At 30.9% G+C, this 23,007-nt stretch overlaps 1 protein-coding gene across 2 annotated transcripts in view; it reads right to left on the bottom strand.

Moving 5' to 3' along the window:
• Window positions 1-23,007, bottom strand: part of LOC110995789 (agrin) — a 111,278-nt gene that overhangs the window by 34,805 nt on the left and 53,466 nt on the right. The gene's annotated exons all lie outside the window — the stretch shown is intronic.

Genomic DNA, 23,007 nt, shown 5'->3' with positions numbered 1-23,007 from the left:
ATATGTTACACGAAGTTAGAAAGTTATAAAAGTAGAATATACACCTGTTTATCTCAATTACGTCTCTTGTTGAACGTTAGTGTTTATTTTTTGTGTTAAGAATAACGACCGATTTTCCGGTTTCCGGGTAAAGTAGACAAGAAGTAACAACGTGCGTAAACAAACTTTTTCTTATTGAATTAACATTGGGTACAAATCTTATATTGTTATGTAAACGTTGTTTGAGGGAGAAAATTTATAAGGCGGCAGTTATTTAAATATGAAGAAAATATTTAAATAATAATAATGCATTGGAAAAGATGAAATTTGAACTTTAATTCAGTAACATTTTCTGCACAGCTGCCATCAGCGTATTTGAAAAAATAATATAAATTTTCAGTTTTAGGAAAATATTTTTAAAAGTGTTGGTAAAAATAGTTAACCGCTAACCTAATTAAATGGCTGCAGTTACTAAAATATTTAAATTAAATTCATCATAAATATACTAACAATTTAAATTACAGACAAGGCTATTTATACTTATCTGCGGCTTTTATAGCGGCCATAGGCATTTTCACTGTTATACAGATACATAGTCAACTATTATAAAGTGTCGGATGCGTGTATAAGACAATCCTATTAAACAACTTCATTAATTAGTTGAAAAAGTTTTATCTACTTAGTTTCAGCATTGTGAAAGTTTTGTACTAATCCGTATTCCCGATTCTCCTAATTAAAATCTGCTTAACGAGTCTCAACGCAGATAAAGCAACGTTGAGTAAATTAATGTAAGAAAATTTGAAACAAACATGTAGATATCTGAACACGTAACATTAACAATATTTTTTCCTTGCATTGGCTAATCAGAATAAAATCCTTTTGTCTGTGACACAATTTTTTTTTAATTAATCGATTATATGTGCAAGATATTTATAACAGAAAACAGAAATTAACTAAACCGATTAATGGTGTAAAGTATAAAAAAATGTGCGTAATTGCCCACTGTGTCATCAGTGAGCCTCGGAAGCAAAAACATACTAACAAAACGTACAGCCAAATTTGCAAATACTGGTATATAAATATACTAGTACTTTGACGAGAAGAGAAAACAATGAATCCACAAAAAATTGTCACATTCATACAAACCATGAATGAAATGTACACATGACAATAGTAGCATGTGTAAATGTATAAAGATTAAATCGTATTATTTTTACAATCGTAAGTTTTAGCTCGCAAATAGTCGACTTACTCGATAGTTTAGAATTCTATCTTTCAAAAGGAATTGGTTCAGAAACCAGTGCAAAACTTTATACTTTGGTGTCTTTTTCAACGTCAATCTATTTTATCTAAAGAACTTAAGTACGCCTCACTTCTATGGAAGTAAAAAGAAGTTCTTAAACAATAGTTTATTTTTACAGCAGAATTTTAAGTTTTAATTTTTAAAAGTTGTCTTATTTAGATAAACACTGGTTTTCGATTTTACAATAACGTATATTATCATGAAATTGCATTGTTATAAAGAATAAAAACCGTTTCAGATAAATTAGTAATTTTCTTGAAAAAAAGGTTACTTGATTTGTAGTATAGTGTAATAGTGTAAAAACTTTACGACGTGTGGTATTTTATACAAATGATATCAAAACAACCTTAATATGTCTGACTAATATAACTAAATATACATTAAATTCTAATTATATATGCTGCCACAACTAAATGCTTTCATTTTATGTGTTTAAATAAGACTTAGTCATTTGTAAAGTCATATAGTATCGTCAGTAAGTTAGTAAGTAAGTCAAAGTCAAGTAATATCGTCAGGATACCGTATATCATCATATCTAAGATATAAAAATCAATAAATTGTTTCCGCCATAGAAGGCAAAAATTAGTATAGATATATCTGCATAAAAGTAAAATATATATGATGATAGAGAAGTAGCTGATGACACGTACAGGGTGTCGTAGTTAGATTGTTTTTCCTCTTCCCGCAATTGTAAAATTTTAATTAATCCAGTTAACGGATTTCCGTAAACGTTTAACGCGATCTCGAGATACAAATGAATTAATTACTTAAACAGTAAACTGTAGTATTTACTAAGAGCTTACTCAGTATACGTCAGAGAGGATAAAGTGAATTGGGTCACTGTTTGGTCGCCGAGGATAAGCCATAATGTAACTATGAAATCTAATGAGTTGCCCCTTTCCTGATACTTGCATGAACACGCAGAAACTACTTTATGCGTATCATCATTTTGCTGCGGTGACTATCTCTATATCTATATTATATGAGTATTTAACTACATCTTAGTTACAAATGGTAATTTTTACTACTTAGAGCCAGTTTCACAATGTCCGGGTAAGTTCCAAATAAGCTATTTATTACTTATTCCTAGGATAACTGGGACGGACTGGTGTTTGTTGCGTTTCACGACTGTCAGATAGCGCTATTTAACACTTAATCAATAAAATAAAAAACTTTTATCTTCCAAATAATTTATGTATTGCATAGCTATTTAGCACTATAGCAGAAAAATGAAAGTTCCAAATAAGATACTTCGAATTTCATGACGTATAGCGCTATCTGACAGTCGTGAAACGTAAACATACTATTTATCATACCAATAAGTAACAAATAGCTTATTTGGAACTTATCCGGACATTGTGAAACAGGCCCTTAATCTTTTAATTATTATTGTTGCATAAAATCATTTTTTTAAATGTCAATCGTAAACCTCTTTTAACATAGAGGAAAAAACCTTACTTTTACCGCAATACGGCCTGAAATCTTAACTCTCTACTTCAGTCAGCAATATTCACGCTAAGGTTCCTAAACGACATTCAGTCAATAAAGCGACGACAAAACGCAATGTTCGGCAGTTTCAAAACGCCTGGGTCACATGTGTTAGAATAACCCACACCTGGACGTGAAATATATGCAAATGGCCAGAGCATTTAAATAACTGTTTCGAACAAAGCCTATACTGTATTTAATGTTTGAAAACGTGTAATTTCGTACTTTGCGGCATAATAGGATCACTTTATCGGGATTATTAATTAAATTCATTAATACATTTAAACTATTCGTTAACGTTCCGCAAATAACTTATTAATAGCAGTTGCAAGGTTTATACATACATTTTCTTTATTAAAATTAATTAAGAAATAAAATGTCGAAACTAGTGTAAAATATGTCCACGTGACTGACAGTTAAAATTTTAAAAAAGTCAAGCCGTTTTAAGTAATTAATACCGGATCTTATAAAGACAGGTCAAAATTTTGTAGAAAATGTTGTAAGTATTCAAACCAAACTTTCTTAAACTCTTGTAATTTGATCGACCGATTTCTTAGTGATTCTTGTCAGGACACCGTAAATTTCTTACATGAGTCTAATTGAATAAACGAACATGGACTTCAACTAACTATACTATATTGAAATGTAGACATTTCACTAGTATCGGTTAGTTTTAAATTGACTAAGGGTCGGCTAGGAAACTAATAGAAAACATCGAGAACAGTCGACTTTACTATTATAGTGATGTAAAAGGATATCAAGTCATATATAGATCTGTTGTTTTTAAATATAATATTTTTTTCTATAATTACATACATTATATTACGTAAAATAACTATCTCCGCGGGGCAGTTGGTCACCGTTTGTGTATGCTATAACTACGACTTTCAATTCCAGGCGAATCGTAATTGCCCTATGAAGTGATATGAATTATTATTTTTGGTAAGTCACGTTTCATGTAACTAAAATACTTTCGATCAATACAATCTAACAACCAATTATTGAACGGTTGCGTGACATGAAATTCAATTTATTATTTCATTCTGGCACAGAATATAAAACTATAAACATATAAAACCTTTAAATAAAGTTCAATTACTATAGTTATCTAATATGTAGTCTGATTCTTTGCATCTGTTGTTATATAGATTATACTAAATTGTAGTTCACTTTCAATATTTTTTTAATGAAATTTGAAAACTTAATAAGGTTACGCTTGAGAACAAAAGTAACGTGTCGATGGCAATTAGCAGGCGGTTCAACGTACGCCATATAAGCTTTAGTTAAATTAATTAAAAACAAACCGTATAATGAATTTTCTACGTGAAATATTACTGAAATATAAACTAGTGGTCTAATTGGATATGAAACTTTGTTATGAAACAAAACTTTTCGTTAAACGTATTATGTTTAGTAATTTATAAAATTCTGCGAAATATTTAGCATTTCTGATTTTATTTTATTAATACTAGATGGAGATAACATATGTATGTATTATTATCATTTAAAAAAATCAGTGGCACTACAACCTCTTTAGGTCCTGGCCTCAGATTTCTGAATCTGTTTCACTATCATTATTATCATAAAAGTAATTTTTAAATACTTTGTTACAACGTGCTCTACTCCGCATATAAACCTCTTTTTTTAACCCATACAAATTGGATAGACATTCATTATTCTGGTCCCTTAATTAAAACTAAAGTCAAGTTATTTTCAGTACTTCACCTTTTTCTACTTCAATACCACATTCATGAGTTGAAACCCCGAGTATTTTTTTTATTTTGATTCACCGCATCAGGTGTACTATCATTTCCTCCTGTGGCCTACTTGATTTACATTTTAACCTTTTATAATTTTTACTTCCGTAACTTGTTTTTAAAGAATTTATATGATTACCATACCTTTCTTAAATCGACTAAAAGTCATTAACTATCACGTGTACATTTAATATAAATTAATTATTTCTTAGTTACAATTCCTTATAAAAGGATAGCAATATAGCATGTTTAAATAAAAACAAGAAAATTAAAAATTCACTAATTGATTATTTTAATTAAAATAAGTATTTCCTTCTTTCTGACGCACCGACACATACAAAAAATTAAAACACATCCATGCAGAACACTGATCGTACACTCTCATTCTGCCGACACGGCTATCATTAAAATAGGAAAGATCGTATTACAGTCATTCACTCGATGCGTAGCACGCGAGGTACGGTGCGACGTAGCGTCGCCGTAGCAAAGCGTAGACTGCCGGCAAGCGCTACGCAAGCCCCGCCCGCCCCTGTCACCGCCACTAGCCCAAATCCAGACAAGTTCTCATTAACCCTAGATAACTAAACTATATTTACAGTCACATAGTAACTAAACATTCGTCAAGCAGACTACGCAATAAAAAACGTGAATAATATTCAAAAGTATTTATTAGAAATAGTAATTTGGTACATGGCAATTAAGTTTGGTTTAATAGGAACTAATTATGATAATTATAATAATAAATGACTATTCTACACAGCTACTACACATGTCTACATTGTGTGAGCCACAAATTGCATTTTTGCATTTCATGCACCGATGTTTCGCCATTCTTCGAGCCTTTGACGGACATAAATAACATATTTTGCGCACGTTTGAAGCAGAAGGAACAGGAGCTTCTATATTAGAAGAGTCGCCGAGAATGTCTTGTATCATTACTTTGATATCACGCCTCAAAGTCACTGTCTGTATTCGTTGACGTAGCCAGGGCTCCATTAGTTGGTCTCCTATCTTCATTACAAAATCACGTCGAGACATTGGTTTTTTATTGTTTCTTACGTTACTTGAGACGTGAATAACATAATATGCATTGATTGAAGATAAGTTTAACATGTTATAAAAAATGCATAGTGGCCATCTTTGGGTTATGACATGGAACATGAGGATTAATCTGGATTGTGTTTGGAGAATTCGTTGTAGCAATATCTTCAGTTACAGAGTCATCAGAATCTATAATTTGAGTTCTTTGTCTCTTACTTGGTCGCATGGTATCATCTTCTGACGCTGAAGTTTCACTAGGGGAATCTGAATCGCTGCTAGTGTCGTGATGAATTTCTACCTCCAAATTGTCCTCCGTCTCCGAAGTCGAATTATCAGATCCTTCCTCAATTTCATCATCTGTGATGCAGAAGCATCGAGCCACTGGCGTATCTGATCCTCTTGATTCCTCAAATCCATCTAAAAAATTAAGCAGGTACATAAATCTTAACAAACATATAAAACAATAGGCTTTTCTATAAAAATAAACAAAATTTCTTCTTTTTTTTACAAATAATGAAAGTTAGAAAATTATCAAGTAAACATAATTTATCTATTTATAATAAACATAAAAAAAACATGTGTTTTTTCCAAGTAAAATAAAAAAAAATAGCCAAACAGTAATGTACATACCTTACCAAAAAAACTTGCTTAGGAACTAAACTTTCGTCAATCGGACGACGAGATTGCCACAGGTCAGATCCTAATTAGCATGTGCTTGCAATCGCATCACGCGACATACTGATTAGACCAATCAGGAAGGTAGAAAAAGATTTACCGACGTGGGGCGCGGGGAAACAAGTTCATTCGACTTTTGCGGAAAGGAGCGTCGTCGCGTGGACGAATGTTTAGTTATCTAGGGTTAATGTTGTTATCGGTGTAAAGTTTGTCCAAGTCAAACTTATCTACAGCTTTAATTAACTGCCCGTAAAATAACACTAAACAAGCAAAGATTCTCTAACTTTAGGCGCCTATAATATTGAGTTACCAGGTGACTTTTAGTACTAGTCTAGAAATATAAAATATGAATAAAAAAGGTTGTCGTTGCTCACATTTATAAGTTTTTGATGATCTTAATAGAATTCATTGGCACAAATGTTTAAACGAATATTTCTTTCAATATTTTAATTTAGCATGCCTTTGATATTCTAAATACATAATATAGTTAATGGCGGTTGCATAATTCTATAATATGATAGGTTTGTCTACGCAGTGGCTATTAAATCTTTTTTAAACTACAGCATATACATATAATATAAATATGGTGTCCAAAACGTGCTAAATCCTACATAATGGCAGTAATAACGTTTATTTATTATCATCTATGACAAAAATGTGATAGAATGAAATCATATGGTGATGTTATAAACTTAAAGTAAATACACATATTATTCTGGTGATTAAGGCTATAAGTTCATAAAAACATCAAACCAGTACTTTAATTTATTTTAGAGGACTGATTTACTTAAACAAAATTAAACAGAAAGAGACAAATGATTCAGTAATTTAGTAGAAACAGTGTTGAAATTGATACATAACAAGTTTATTTTGTCAATTATAATTTAGTAACATATAATTTAAAGACATAAGTTATCATAGCAAGCAGTTATGGAACTAATTAAACTTTGCGAATAGTGTTAGTAGGAGCTCTATTGTTCCTTTATCAATGCTTTACGGTATTGTCTATAAACTAAACATATGTATATGTTAACGCTTAATATTGGGTTATCTCGTAAACGATAATAACAAGGTGTATTGATAAATATGCACATTGATTAGAATGACTATTGATGTATTACTATAGAAATGTATTATAAATACATCTTTAATAATATCAACAAATATACTTGAAATTCTTGGACTATACTTTAATTTCTAATAAATCATTTTTAAAAATATGAAGAAACGTTTTGCGTTAGACCCAAAAGTCGAGGTACTATGTCAAATACAGAGGTCTGACCTTCTTGTCTATTAGTAAGATGATCTCGTATAGAGATACAGATACTTCAATCGGTATTTGTATTTATTACGTACAACAAATATCAAAAGTTAACATTTTAAGAAAACTATAGCATTAATTAATATATGTGGGTCAACTTACGCGTACATCCGCGTATATTTTATTCCCGGTATAACTATAATAATTTTAGGACTGCACAGGAAAGCTGGTAAATTAATTTTATAATTTTAAATGTTCAATGCACACAGATAAATTTATACTCCGAAGTATGTCCTTTTTCAATAGTACGGGAACGAATTGCAGTTCACAGTTTTAAAATCTGAATAATGTAGTCCTATTTTCGTTACCGCAATATTACAACTATGTGATAGTGGTAAAGTGTCACCGCCATTCCGGAACAGTATTAACTAATACATAAATATAGTTACTTGTAATAGAATGATAATGGTACATAGCACGTAGTAGCGGGATTTGTTGTGGAGGTTAGACTTCTTGCACAATACTTTTCTTATTCCCGTATATATAAAGTAAGATTTTATTATTTTATATATTAAGATTATATTTATTTTTAAATAACTTTGTTTCTTTTCATAATATCTAAAGTTACAATTGATTTTAACTTCATGACAATTTACTCAGTTGTAAACTTTGCGAACCTTTCTTTTTCACAAAACTTATTTCATATACCCTCCAAGACACACCTAATTCAATCCCAGATTTGCAGGAATAGCTGTAGGCTAGGTCTGTTGTAGAAAGTACGGAACAAACTGAGAGCAAACTTTTACCGGCGTAAGCACGAGCGTTACTTATCGCTAGCCGCTGACAGCGCCAGATGAAAAATTGAAATTGTGTGAGATAAAACTACTAACTGCCGCCGCAGCGAACAATGCGATGACAAGAAATAATTTTAGCTTGTGTACCGAATGCATATTGTGATTTTTGTGACACAACGTTTGCATATTTTATTAAAATGTCCAAGAATTCTACGTGCTAGTATAAAAATATACGCTTTTGTTTCTTTTTCAGTGACAGGTTTAATAGCTAGATAGATAGTTAGAGATACTGTGGTTATATACATACAATATTATTTAATTACAAAAATTGTAATTTAAATTAAATTATTCAACTACAAAAATGCTATTTATTCATTTTCTAGTAAGACTGCGACATTGTATATGTAGTAGTTTTCATATATATAGTATATGTTAAATGGCCATGGTTATTGTCTAAAATAATATCTTAAGCTAAGTAATTAAAAAATTAAGTCATTGTGGCTGCACACAAGGTCTTTTTTTTGGGACCCCTACATCCTAGCCTATCAGGCTAGCAAGCAAGCACGCAAGCAGGCAGATATGTGATAGAAAAATTATAACAATGTTCAACTCTGAGGTGTATTAGCTGATTCGAAAATATGGTAGCTTTTTTAATGAAATTGAAAAATGTATCAGGTTACATTATAAGTGGCAGAAGTGCAAAAAACGCACTATTATTACAAGAAACCCTAGGTATCTCTAGAACTTGGTTCATGAATTAAAACTCCTGATAATCAATTTACAACTCACATAATAAACTTCGATATTCAATTCAAAATAAATTCATCGTCGAACGTGAAATTTATCGTCCGTCAGAAAGTCCACAAAGCGCCAAGTGAGCAAAAATCATTTTTATGCGAACTCATATCAATTGAATTACGATAGGAAAGGAAATAATATGGAAATTTCCGATCTTATTTCGATCCTATATCAAATCGGGACCGGCAGTTCAACAATGACAACAGCACTCGGCGCAAACAACAATAACGAACTGTTCAAAACGTCAACTTGAGACCCTTCCTTTTATGATACTAAGGGCGTTACGAAAAATTTCGCGCACATCAAACACATAAATTCAACTATCGTGAATGAATGTCTAGTACAGTGGAATTGTCCCTCCCTCATAGGATCACCTCTACCAAGTCATTTGCCTTTGTTCGTAGGGCAATTAATAACTGGCAGAAGGGCGTTATCGAACCGCAGGCGCCATTGCTATCTGAAATGATCTAGCGAGGTTTCACAACCAGATCAGGTTTGCTATCGATCATTTAATACAACGCTTTGATTTCATTTGATTCTTGCATATTCATTCGATTAAATAATTGGGTATATTTAATATTGTGGATAGTTGAGACTATATATATAAATGTATGGAGTTTATATGAGTATAAATTACATACATATAACCGTCATATATTAACCGATTTAGAAAATTTCTTTATAATTACAATTACTGTAATTACGAACGGTGTTTATATTTTTACGATACATCAATGCTTACATTAAAAAAAAAGAATAAAACACTTAGTAGTTATATTTACGTAAATTATTGTATTGTTTTATATCTTGTGTAAAATGTAGTTTACGTTATTAATTATATTATATAATTATATATATTATCGGGTATGTATTATACAATTGTTTAGTTTGACGTACCACATAGAAGTATATGTTTTAATTACTATTTAATGTATATGATGAAAGCATGTTAATTCATAATTGGTTAATACTTATTTTTCATAATAAATTATAGTAAATAAGAAAAATAGTATTCATAAATCATAAGCTTTAATTATAAGCTTTCGTCAGGAATGCATTTTTTTTTATTTCAGAGTTGTTGATTTTCTGCTTATACACAATGTTATATTATGATCATTGAAAAGATAATAAAAGGCAGTAGTAGTAGGGAAAGTTGATATTCTTGTATAACATGTCGGTATATAGAATGATTTATTAAAAATATTGTTAAAATTTATTTTGAACCAAACGCGTCCGTAAATACGCTATATTTTAAGATTTAAAACATAAAATTATTCACATTACAACAGTCATAAAATCATAACTACGATAAATATAAGAAAAACGACTATATTTAAAGTGATTTTGCCCAGAATTATTTTAGTAGAAATTATTATGACAATAACTCGTCAATTATTAGCCCGGGAAGTATTATAAAAGGGAAATAAAATGGCATGAATATTCCGCCCAGAATTAGAATAGCTAATTGTTAAATAGCGTGCTCTGTTAGTCGTGCACTGTTGTATTACTGAGCTGAATGGATCATTTTTACCCGAGGGATTAGCCGGCACGTTTAAGACCTACAAATCGATGGTATCAAGCACAGAAGAACACCTGTACTCAAAGAATTTTTAAGCCCTCTAGTAGAACCTGTCCAATTGATTTAGTCAGCAGTTGTTCGCGCATATTCTATGTGAAAGTTAACATTTCCGATAAATTCAAAAACATTTTTTTAATAGTTGTAGTCAAAAAATAATACTACTAAATAGTAAGTTTTTGGAATGACTAAAATTCTTTTGTTATGAACATAATAAATTGCAGTTTTACATAATTAGTTGGCGATATCACAGTTGAAAAATATATTCCGTGTATAAAATAAAGCAGAATTCAATAAATTTTATAAAATAATGGTCATTTAAAGTTAATGGGGATTTAGCTGAAAAATGATGCACCGTTACAATATATCTTTTATAGAATACTTTACATACAAATTTTATCTACGGCCTAGATATAAAACTAGGATACGGATACAGAGAATAAAACATTGTGTAATTTAAAATCCTAAATGAAATAATAATTTAATTACACATGATGTTCGAATGTAATGCGAATCTGTCTCTCTGCGTTAGACCAAGAAATGCTTATCTAACACAAAATAAAAAATAATAAAAGTAAAAAAGTTTTGTATGGATTATACAAAGGCATATTTTCGGTGTCACATTATGTAACTATATATCGTCCAAGTTTTACATTGTTGTTTACGACAAACTTGGAACTTACTGGGGGCAATTCAGCCCATAAATTTTCGAGTAATAACAGCTCTTAGTTTCCCCAGACACTTGAGCAGTAGAATTGTATATTACCAGGTAATACCGTCAATGTATAAATACCGCGTTTAATCACCTAAGTTAAGGTAACTTAACCTTGAGTTACGCATGCCTTTTAGAATTTCAATGAATGATTTCATATCCGAGAAAATTTGGGTATGATCTGCAGATGATGGAAGTTATTAATGTTACTTACAGTGTAGAAAATAAGAGTGCAAAAACTTACCACAAATAAATGTTTTGTTGCAGGAATAAATATTTTTTAATTAATGGCATGATTTTGTGTTTTATGAAATTAAATAGTTCATTATATATCATTAAAAAGTTTTAAATACAATCAGAATTCAAATTAATAATAATAAAAATCGATTACCACTATTGGATCTGAAGTCCCCAATAAAGTGTCTACGCAATTATACCAATAAATAATTACTATATTAATATATCTTCTTATCTATCATATGATAAAACTGTTTTTAAACATTTATACTGACAGCTTGCTGATAAAATATTGTTTTTTGGAAATATACACTGTGAAGAACATTAAGGAATGCTATCAAACTTAAAAACGCGTGATTTTAAAATTTTTTCATGCCTTTTATTATAATAAAGTTAGCTTTTACTTTGGTCTTATAAACATACCTCTATCTTAGAAATAGGAATATTTCAGTACCTGTAACAAAAAATGTTTGTTAACAAACTATGTATAATTTCGTTTTATAAAAGTTATAAATTTGATCAGTAATAGTCGTCCTATATGAAATGAGGTTAAAATAATTTGTGACGACTTAAAATCATTACTTAATGAAGCGCATTTTCTGCATTTTTAGTTATATTCTAACCTGAATGTATATTAGAGATGGCCCTTATACAATATTCAGTGACAATTTCAAGTGGATTTTCCCGCAGAATTCAACCGACGTCAACAACGCGGCCGCAACCCGCAGCGTAATTACCTAAATATGACTTCTACTAAAAGTTTTGTTGCAAAGCAATTTCTATTTGAATTTATCACAGCTTATAAATATAGCATTGAAGTTTCAATATCGTAGTATTTCCGTATCGTATTTGCACAACCTAAGAATTCGGTTCAAGCAATACACCGAATGGAAACAAATGTATCTAAATTTTCCTGGTAAACCCAAGCTGAATAGCAAGTAAGTGCAACCCGTATAAAGAATGAGGCAAATCGAATATATACTGGAGTATGGCTTAGTGCGGTCAAAGGGTTATTTCTTCCAAAATGTAATCATAATAAATTGTCCCATTTATGAATATTGCAAAAAGCTTATGTAATATTGAATGTTATTATTTATTTTACTCTGATAAACAATACATATACGACTTATTTGTGATAATGTATGTTGCCGTACGCATAAAGAAAAGATTCTTCTTCTTAGTCGTACTCTACATTTGTGAGGGTCTTGTTAGTGGCGCTGCACAACTTCCTTCTCTGATTTTGGCAAGCCACTGGGTAAGACCTGTTAGAGCCTTTACTAGATCAATCCAGCGAAAATTATTTTTTACCTGTATATGTGTCTTAGTATAGACATTTTTGTTTCCTTAGCTGTCTAGGGAATCCTATTCACATGTATCACCACATTTCCAGATCGTCTATTTTTCTCCTTTCAATTGTCCGTATTGTCCGGGATTCAGCTATAAAGGAAAATCGGAAATACCAGAGTATCAACCAATTTCTTCATTATTTTCTTCTATAAGTTGTTAATACATTTGTCATTTAACAGGTGACCGTAGTAGTTTGTAAAGTCTATATATTAATCATATTGCCATTTTAATTTACTGGCACGATAGAAATAGGTGCGTACTGAAAGACAAAATTATATCAAGAAATGTTGCAACCATTAATTTGCAATTTTCATCGCATCTTTGAATGCTGAGACCGTATGAAAGGTATAAATAATAAATCCTAATTGCCTCTATCTGACTTGGAAATTAAGTTGAACTAGTCTCCGATAAGTTCAGGTGATTCAGTCTGCTACATTTAGATCGTCGTCGACACCCGATAATAACACAAGATATTAATTGAATTGCATCGTACGATATAACTGTCGTGGTACATTAATATTCAAAATTGAAAATGAACATGTCGCTAAACGATGCTTTTAGCGTAATCATAATCGTTAAATATACATAAAATACCTTGTTGCTTGGATTGATGACGTAACATTCGATATGTGTTGTTGAGGACTTTTTTAATAAGAGTACGTTATTTTAGTAAAATCATAGAGTAGGAAGCTTTATTTATTGTTAACGATGAATTAACGAGTAAATGAAGATTTAAATTTTATTAAATTAATTGTTTAATAGAAATTATCAGACTACCATTGAGGGTAGAGGGAGGTACCATTGAGGGATTACAAGCAGTTTTCGCACATATCTACTAACATTCACAAATAGATATACAGCAGAACTGTTCCTACAAATATTCACTTAAGCCTTGTACGTCTAATTACGTATGCTATTTCTACCGTTATCACCACCGTCCATATCAGCTTGATACAGATATTTTCACCTCGAAAAACATAAAATAATTAAGATTAACACTAAGTGGAACTTTAAGCAGAATATTATCACACGCACTAAAGTAACAATTTAATATAAAGAACAAGTTAACATTTCAAATGAGAGCTATAAGAAATATCACTTCATTAGGTCACTTAAGATATTCCTTTACGCCTCTTAATGTAAAGTAGATTGACAAGGTTTCAATGGAATTTTACAATGATTAACTTTGTGTCTTTTTGTAGCCTTAACCTTTCAATACAAAAGGAAAAGATTGGCGTGCATAAATCGATTTATAACTATTTTGAGAGACAGACGACGTGTTGATTAAGGTAATTTAAAATACTACTAGTCTTAATATACTTGTGCAATTTCACAGACAAAAATATGTTATTTATTTCCGAGGTAAAGCCTCAAAACATACTTTTAACGAAAGTTATAAAATTGGTCCTTTATGGAAATGGCGTTTATGGCGTTTTCTGTCTGAATAATTTACTAAGTGTAAAAACCTTTGTTGTATATTGAGAACGACAGCTATAAGTGGCTCTAAGTTCACTATTAATAGAGTATAATTGTGTCAGATTATCACGTCAATAATTCAGTACACAGACATACACACACACATACACACACACGCACACTCAAATTCAGAAACATTACATTAAACATAGTTGTAACTTATCATGTATGAAGTTTTGTAAGAAAATAAATAAAGATTAGTATTATTATTAAGTTGTTTCACTGGTAGCTATTACTTTGAACTTCTTTCACCAATACTCCTCAAACGTTAGGTGCACCACAAAAAACCGAATACAGTATTCCAAACAGGATTTTTTGCTAAAATAAAATGTTGCTCGTCACGCTAAATGTGTGGCAGAGATAAAAGCTTTCCTTTTCGAGGATTGGCGCTCTAGTGAATCGTAAAGCTGAATTCCACAATCATATGAGGACACGTGCCTGACATCTTACTTTCCAGTCGGTTAGAGATAACATTATCAACGGTCCTGGCCACGGCATCAGGAAGCACGTACATGTAATATTATTGATTGCTAGGTGCGGCGGTCCCCTGCCATTTGAATTTCCAATGAGCTCGTTAGAATCGGCCGCACACGGTACTCGGACACCCGATAAAAACTTCATTTCTTTTTTAGCTGATTGCGAAGGTTCGCTTTAACACCGAATTACAGTAATCGCTAGCATTTTCGTAAGCGATTTGTAAGCTTAACTGTGTTTAAATACGGTACAATTCAAGTCTTTAGATTTACTACAACGTTGTTTTGATCAGAATTATGTGTTCACATATCTTATCATACATATATTATAAAAAAATGCCTATTACGATAAAATGAGGACCGTTTATTTTTAATCTGTGTAGATCGCGTTCATGGTTTCTGATTCGATTCCCAGAATAGACGGAGCATCTACTCTATTAGCTACTGAGGATTACAGGAATTCCATATTGCACTACAACCACGAGGTCGGGAATTCAGTAAACGTTTGTATAAAATACACAAATAAACTCCCGTCTACTTTTTAACTTAATAATAACTGTATGCATACTTTCATTACAAATTTTAATAAATAGAATTTCCGTTAATTTAGCGTTGCCTTGTTGCACGAGTCGGTCGCAAGTTCCAATGCCTTAATTAAGGCGGCCTACCGGGAAACTTCGATTGCGCTGTCAAAAATCCGAAGAATTATACTGGTAGTAAAATAACTTGCGATGTTAGAGTTTATCGAGCGAGTTCAGGCATATTAGCGAATTTATACGTTCAGATGCAATATGCTGGCTATACCGCGCTAGTTGGACGCTTTTATTAAAAACAGTTTTATTTATTGACGTTTCGAGGGTCGTATGTATTTTTCTTGCAAACGATTGTGCTCTAGATATTGTTTCCATTTGAAAGGATCTTACGTTACGAACATTGAAATTGTGATACCATTATACATCGAAAAAACTAGCGACATTTTCGCTAGAACATCATGATTTTTTTTTATTTATTCCACTACATTTTTATATCTTAACAGTTACTACTAATTCGATAGAACTCCAAAATAATTCCCACACCAATTATCCTACATAAAAGCTTTAAAAATTAAACTTATAAGCCTAAATCTTATAACTAACAATATAGCAAGCAACTCTTGTGAACCCAGCCAGTGTACACACAAATAGATATAACATTACGTAGATCTATCATAAAATAAACTACCAAAATATTTTACTTTATTTTTTATTTAAATATTTTCTTTATATGTATGCTACATTGAACCTAGAACCAACGTTATAAGTAAGCGTCATTAGCACAAGGAAATATGATGAATAATATTAGTTAGTATTGATTATTTCCTTAGCTCGTTTGTCAAATCGAGACACATAATTATTTTCGTTGAATACTAATAATGAAGCTAATGGCCTAGTTGGATAATTATTTTCGTATTGATTGATGGCTATTGAGCTTTTGTTTATGAAAATCAATTGGACCAACTTTTCGATTAACACACTCGATAACGCGTAATAAAGTCTATTATATGTCACGTAAATTATACGTAGATACATTAAATTGATTATTCAAATAGTGTTAACGTTAGAGTCGTGACTTAGTCGTGTATGTCATAAACCATAGATGTTTGTTGTGTGACAGTAAAGTATAATTTTAATTAAAAAACTCAAAAGTGCAAGACTTTTGAGTTTTTCAAAGTTTAACATGCAATTAACATTACTAAGACTATGGAAGAAAATCTCGTGAGTACCGCAAAATTTGCTGGTTACAAAATCGATGCCATAGTATATAATTTGTTTGTTGTAAACAATATCCCAAAGATAGTGAATAACATACATATTTTTCTTTATATATCTGGAATTGGCACACATGCGGCTCTTTTTGTTCTCACTTGTTCGCTCTATCTGGATACAGAAAGTTTATTTTCAGTAATAATCTTAAACTACTACGTACACTAATACAATTTGTATGTGTGCAAAATAGATATCATGAGAGAAATTAAGGTTTAGTTATTTAAACAACCACTAACTATCAATGTTCAAAAACTCAAGTACAATTGGAAATAATTTTTGACTTTCGTTCATTCGATGTTACATCATAGCATTAATGATGTATTAAATATATTCGTGATTGTGGAATCAACGCGTGCAATTTACTGCCTCCCCCCACAAATATCGGTCTCGGTGTCAATTTTTTAATAACATAAATAATGGGAATATATGTTTCATAAATTTATCAGTTTCACAATATGAGTACATGAAATCTATACGAGTACTAGATGATACAATTTAAATAAAATTTAGAAATCTATATAATATTTCACATGTGGAGACAGTACCTGTATCGCAATACAGGAAGAAAACAATTCTGATCAAATTATAAATTTATTTTAGAATTTTATTTATTTTATGTAACTTATATATCGTTCTAATAGTTTCATTGTAAATTATTATTACATACACACTTTTATTTACGTTAAATATACTTATATTAAAAACAATATTAAATAACTCGCATCTAATTTTTCCTTTTCAAATAAGGTATATGTGAGTTAAGCTTGTGAATCCACCAGTATCATTTGACCCTAGCGAGATATAATAATCATTCTACAGTATTATTAATTCTTCAATACGTAGATATATCAAGGCTTATATAAATGTGAATACATCTCAATAACTACCAAGCCGATTGATGAACTGAGACTTATTACCTGGAATATGACTTTAATCAGAAAATATATTCTTGATAAGACTTTTTATTTACGAGAAATTTGTGTTCAAAATATAGTACTCGTGTTTCCAAGCCTAACAAGATCATCATACTGAAATAATATCCCTCTGTTTTAATATCACATTCATGTAAAATATATAATCAGTTTTTTTGTTGTGTAACGTAGTTGTGGCATTTAAAAATCGACACCCATTGCTCTCCCTACAAACAATCGCTCCACGCACTGTAAGCGCCCACTACCCGCTATTTTTATTACCATAACCACTGGTCTACTTATTGTCATTTCAGCATTCTTTGGAAACCGTATCTTCTGTATGTAGGAGTTTTATTACTCTAACACGAAATGCATTATAGATATTGTTGGGCCACATTTGGCTTTATTGAAACTTGCCTTTATTAAAAAGACAATATACGATATGTTGTATGTTGAATGATAAATCTTCAGTTATTGCATGTAAAGGCGTATATACCCAAAATATTAATTATAACCTCCTAGCCTCGTTGGGTTCTGTCTGCTAGGTAAATTTTATAAAATCGTGCTTTTAAAGAAACATCTCGAATAAAATCCCCCTAAATATAAAAATAAATATACGCTTTAAATACCTCCTTCATTATTCCCCATAAATGTGGGGGGTCCCCCTAGTTAGCTTCACTTAGCCTGAGTAGACAAATTCTTCCGTGCCTAACATATCTATGATTACGATAGTACCAAACGGCAAAGTCGCATGTAATTTTTTTGTGACCAAACGGCTTCTCAGATTTTATTCAAAATTGTCATAATCGTATTAAGGTCGTTGACCTCTCTAATATCTTAAAACAATTTAATTTATCAAGAAAATGTAATACATTGTTTACTCCGTACCAAACTAATTAATAACAGTGAATAAATAGTATATGCTGTAGACTTACATAGTGATATATGAAATAGGGTTCTTAATTGCAAAGGGGAAACGCAGCTGCAATTATTATTAATTCATGAAGAAATTTCAAAGGCTTTCGCCATAAAGTTTCATGTTTTACAGCGTTATGTTCACCCCCGCTTTAGCTTGTCAGTGATGCGCGTCGCGTCATGAGTGTGCTTCATAATATGGGATCGGAGCACATACTATAATTTGCAGGCAACACTTTGACGCTTGTTAAGTCTTATTTACCATATAAACGATGATTATGGCTGTTACTTTTATACCAACACATGCAAATAGCTTATAATAAATGCTTATAATTTTCCTATATGTTAGCTTTATTGGATCCTTTTACTACGTCTGTAAGATAATATTTGTGAAACAACACAAAAATGGCGAATTTTCTAAATATTTTAGCGTGATACTTTCAAATGAAATAATGTGACAACACCGTTATTTTGGGTGAATTAAACCTTTTTGATTTAATGTTGAACAGTGCAACATAGCCAATAAAAATCAATGATTTAACAACTGATTTGAAGAAATATCCCTATATTTGCATCGGTTGTATCTTCCACTGCCCTCGACTCTAAACGGCTGTTAATTTCTTACTATCTGCGCCCTTACTCTGTAACTTCCAATAGCGACAGGGATTCCGATCTCGACGTTTTTATATGCAAGTTCGATTTAGTTCTTTCAATATCCGTAGCGGATGCTACTACATTGGTATCGCATGGTACAAAAACTCATTATTGAGATGAGCATCGCTGTCGGTACTATTGAAAGTTACAGAGTAAGTGCTTTGTTCTCATACATACGAGTATAGTTCCTTATATAGTTCTCAATTGTTAACTTAACAATATCCTAAACCCGTATTTCTATAAAAATAATGTACTGAATGAAATACCACAATTATTGAAAGTTAATTAAAATTCTATTTACTATTATTAATTAATATTTATTCCTTTCACAACATGAGTTTATTTATGAAAATGAATGTTTGGACACGCAAAGGTGTGTGTTAAACGTAAATGTTAGATAATTTATAATAACTGTATGAAACTTTCGCAGAACATAATTCTTTTGCTTATTATATTTAACTATCGGACCAGTTTGACTGCGGCTTTGGTCTTGCATATATGTATGACTATAGTTAGTAGGTATTATATATTGGCGTGTATTTTTGTCACTCCGGTTGCATCTAATGAATCTTACAAACTTTTTGATTATACAGACAATCTCTTTTTAAATAATACATAAAAATATTAAACTATACCGATATATAGAAGTATCAACTCTCCAAATTAGCATAATATATCACGCGTTTTTTTAATACATAAGTTCTTAGAGCTTTAATAAAATTAAATATACGTTATTAGCTATAATTTAAAGATACGTTTATGTAATCGCCTGTAAAAAAATACATAGCAATATCAGTAAAAGGCTTTATTTTGAAGCATGCTGTCTGAGTGGAGCTCACGAACTCTCCTACGCCAGCAGTCACAAATTCCGGACATGATTTCGGTACGTTTCCTTAGATCTGCACCAGAATATATTTGCGACAAGTCTAGGTAGACTGAGAGACAAATGTAAGATGGCTTACTACATTATTATGCTTAAAATAAACTTTAAGCCAGCATCACGTATCTACATACAAAAGATAAAGATTATATCGTGTTAAACGAAGTTATTCTGACATATTTTGGCTTACGTATAGTAATGTAAATAAAGCCTGTCTCAGCCTCATACATTGTTCCAAAGAAGCTTAACCTCTGACATTAATACTGACTTTCTCGCGATACAGTTGATCCTACATACAAGTTAGTCTACGAAAGTTGTAATGGCTGTTCTACACTTCATATTCTCATATTAATGTAAATAAACTTTATAGAAAGTATTATTTATTTTTAACTTGGTGCAAACTGTCGTCGTTCATGTTGATTTATATTACAAAAGACATATTCGATTGATACAATTTTTTTTTAATAGTGGCGGCCCATTGTGAGCACCAGTCAAACAAAATTGTCGACAACTTTTTCATTGATTAGTGTAAACTTTCACATAGCAATATATATTTATGGGTCCCAAAGGCATATAGGATAAGAAGGGGTTATTAATAATATCAATAAAAATAATCTGTTTAAGATTCTCTTGTTCAAAATGTATACCTTTAAGGTAACTATAACAATACTATTTACAATGTTAAATATAACGTTACATATAGCTATAGAAACATTAAACTCTATAATACTTTGCACCAATAAATGTAAGTAGTTCATATAAAACTTGTTCATGATTGTTTACTAATAATACCGCAAAAGCACTTTGCGGCGCGAAACACCGTGTTATTAAGTAATATAACCGCAGAGCATTATTAAATTATAGTTCAGTGTGGAGTAGGTTATTATTAATACACAATCTTAAGGAACTAATAAACGTATAATTTGAATTGCACGAGATTTGCCACGTTCAGTGTAACGTAGGTGCTATAGGTGTGTTTGCAAAATAGTTTGCATTATGATAAAAAAGGGAACACATTCCATAATATTATATGGAAATTAATTTTAGTAAAATTATGTAGGGTGATATTATGTAGCCTAGAGCCTTCTTCGGTGCAAGGACTAAAACAAAACAGTAGTTTCATAGGTTTAAGCCGTTAACTAAACAGATTCTCCGCTATTTATTATTACAGTAGCTTGAGAAGGGATTCCGTTGCTTAATTAGATCAACATTAGCTAGAATAAACATTGTATACAATAACGGTCCTTAGCTATATTCAAAGTAGAGATAAGACACGAAGTTAAAAATTCTTGTGATCATTAAAGGAGTCGCCGGACCAAAAGCAATAAGCAAATGAACGCCCGTCTTAGTTGACATTCTGTTATCGGAGGGCGAGACGGTGCATCGCGATACTGTCCACCCCAGGTAAGGCACGATTCATATCTGTATCCAAATATTTAGTCATGCTTTTTTAAATATGATGTCACGTTTCAGTAATAGGATTTATGTTCTGCTTGATTTTGAAATCACTGAGCTGATTTTTCATATAAGATAACGTTGAATAAATAAAGACGATTTTCGGCGAATGTCTTTGTCAAATTATTTATTTTCCACTACATTACTCTAGCTTAACAGTTACTACTAATTCGATAGAACGCCAAAATAATACCCACACCAACTATTCTGCATAATAAACATTAAAAATTAGGCTTATATGTCTAAATCTTATAACTAACAATATAAAAATGTTAAGGTACAATCAGTATATGACGTAAATATATGTAGAGAATAAACTTTCAATAGACAAACAAAAATCAGTGTGGACTTAAAAAGGACAACAAATTAGAAAATACATATTATATAACGAAACTACTAATCCATTTTACACAAAAGAATAAGAATAAATATAACAAATGTAATTTGATGTTCCACTAATATTTGTGCAAAAAAAATTAATTAGCAATTTAACTGTTGCGAAAGTTTTCAACTTAAATATAAAATTCAACCCTTCCACTTTGTTTAAGCTAAATTAAACACGAATGTTTTGTTAGAAAGGAATATAATCTCTCACTAGTTCTAAATGCTTTTATAAAATTTAGACGAAAATACACTTACAAGATTTCAATACTTTTATTGTAATTAAAATCGTTATATTCAAGTAACAAGGTTTTAATATGACTTTTAGAAAAAATACTGTAATATATTAATGTAGGAAACATTCCGTATAAGATAAAAGAGGCTTGTTAGTAAATCTTTGTACGTATTTATATCGTAGGAAATTAATATGCTTAATGTTCATATAAATTTGTATACAATTTATTTAACAGTTATTACGATCACTGCCTTAGTTTACCAAAGCTACAACCCCTCGGTGGCATGTCCCAGGGAGTGATACAACCCCCTTATCTATAGTTTAACACGCAAACTTGCTTCAAATGTCGCTAATCAATTTGCTTTTCATTTTCATTTTAAAGCACATTTTAGGAATTACTTTTCTTACAAATACAAAGCTCTTTTTTGTAATATTAATGGTTTAAACACACTGCCTTTATATAGAGTAAGAAATTTTTTAAGCGTCAGATTATGTCAAGTCTAGTTCTTTCTTTTCTAAATTTTTACCCTAAAGACATACTATATATTAATAAAGAAATCTTAAATATACTCATTAAGAAAACTCTTCGTCTTTTTGTATTGTGGATCAAATTTTACAAAGTATTTTTTTTATCTAAGTGATAATAGAAATATATAAAAATTAAGTTCATAGATCTCTTACTGTAATAACGCACATTACCTTTGCGTAAATGTTAATGACGATTTAAATTGTATTCCTTAAATGTCATAAATACTGAGTGAAAACATACTGAGTTAAAGAAAGAAACTGTTTTATCTCATACAAATTGTGTTTATAGTGAGAAAATCCGTTCATTAAATGAAATTAGGTTTAGT

This window comes from Pieris rapae, chromosome 1 (assembly GCF_905147795.1).
Source record: "Pieris rapae chromosome 1, ilPieRapa1.1, whole genome shotgun sequence".
NCBI lineage: Eukaryota > Metazoa > Arthropoda > Insecta > Lepidoptera > Pieridae > Pieris > Pieris rapae.
The sequence above is the reverse complement of the archived record's forward strand: the minus strand, read 5'-3'. Positions and strand labels throughout refer to the sequence as shown.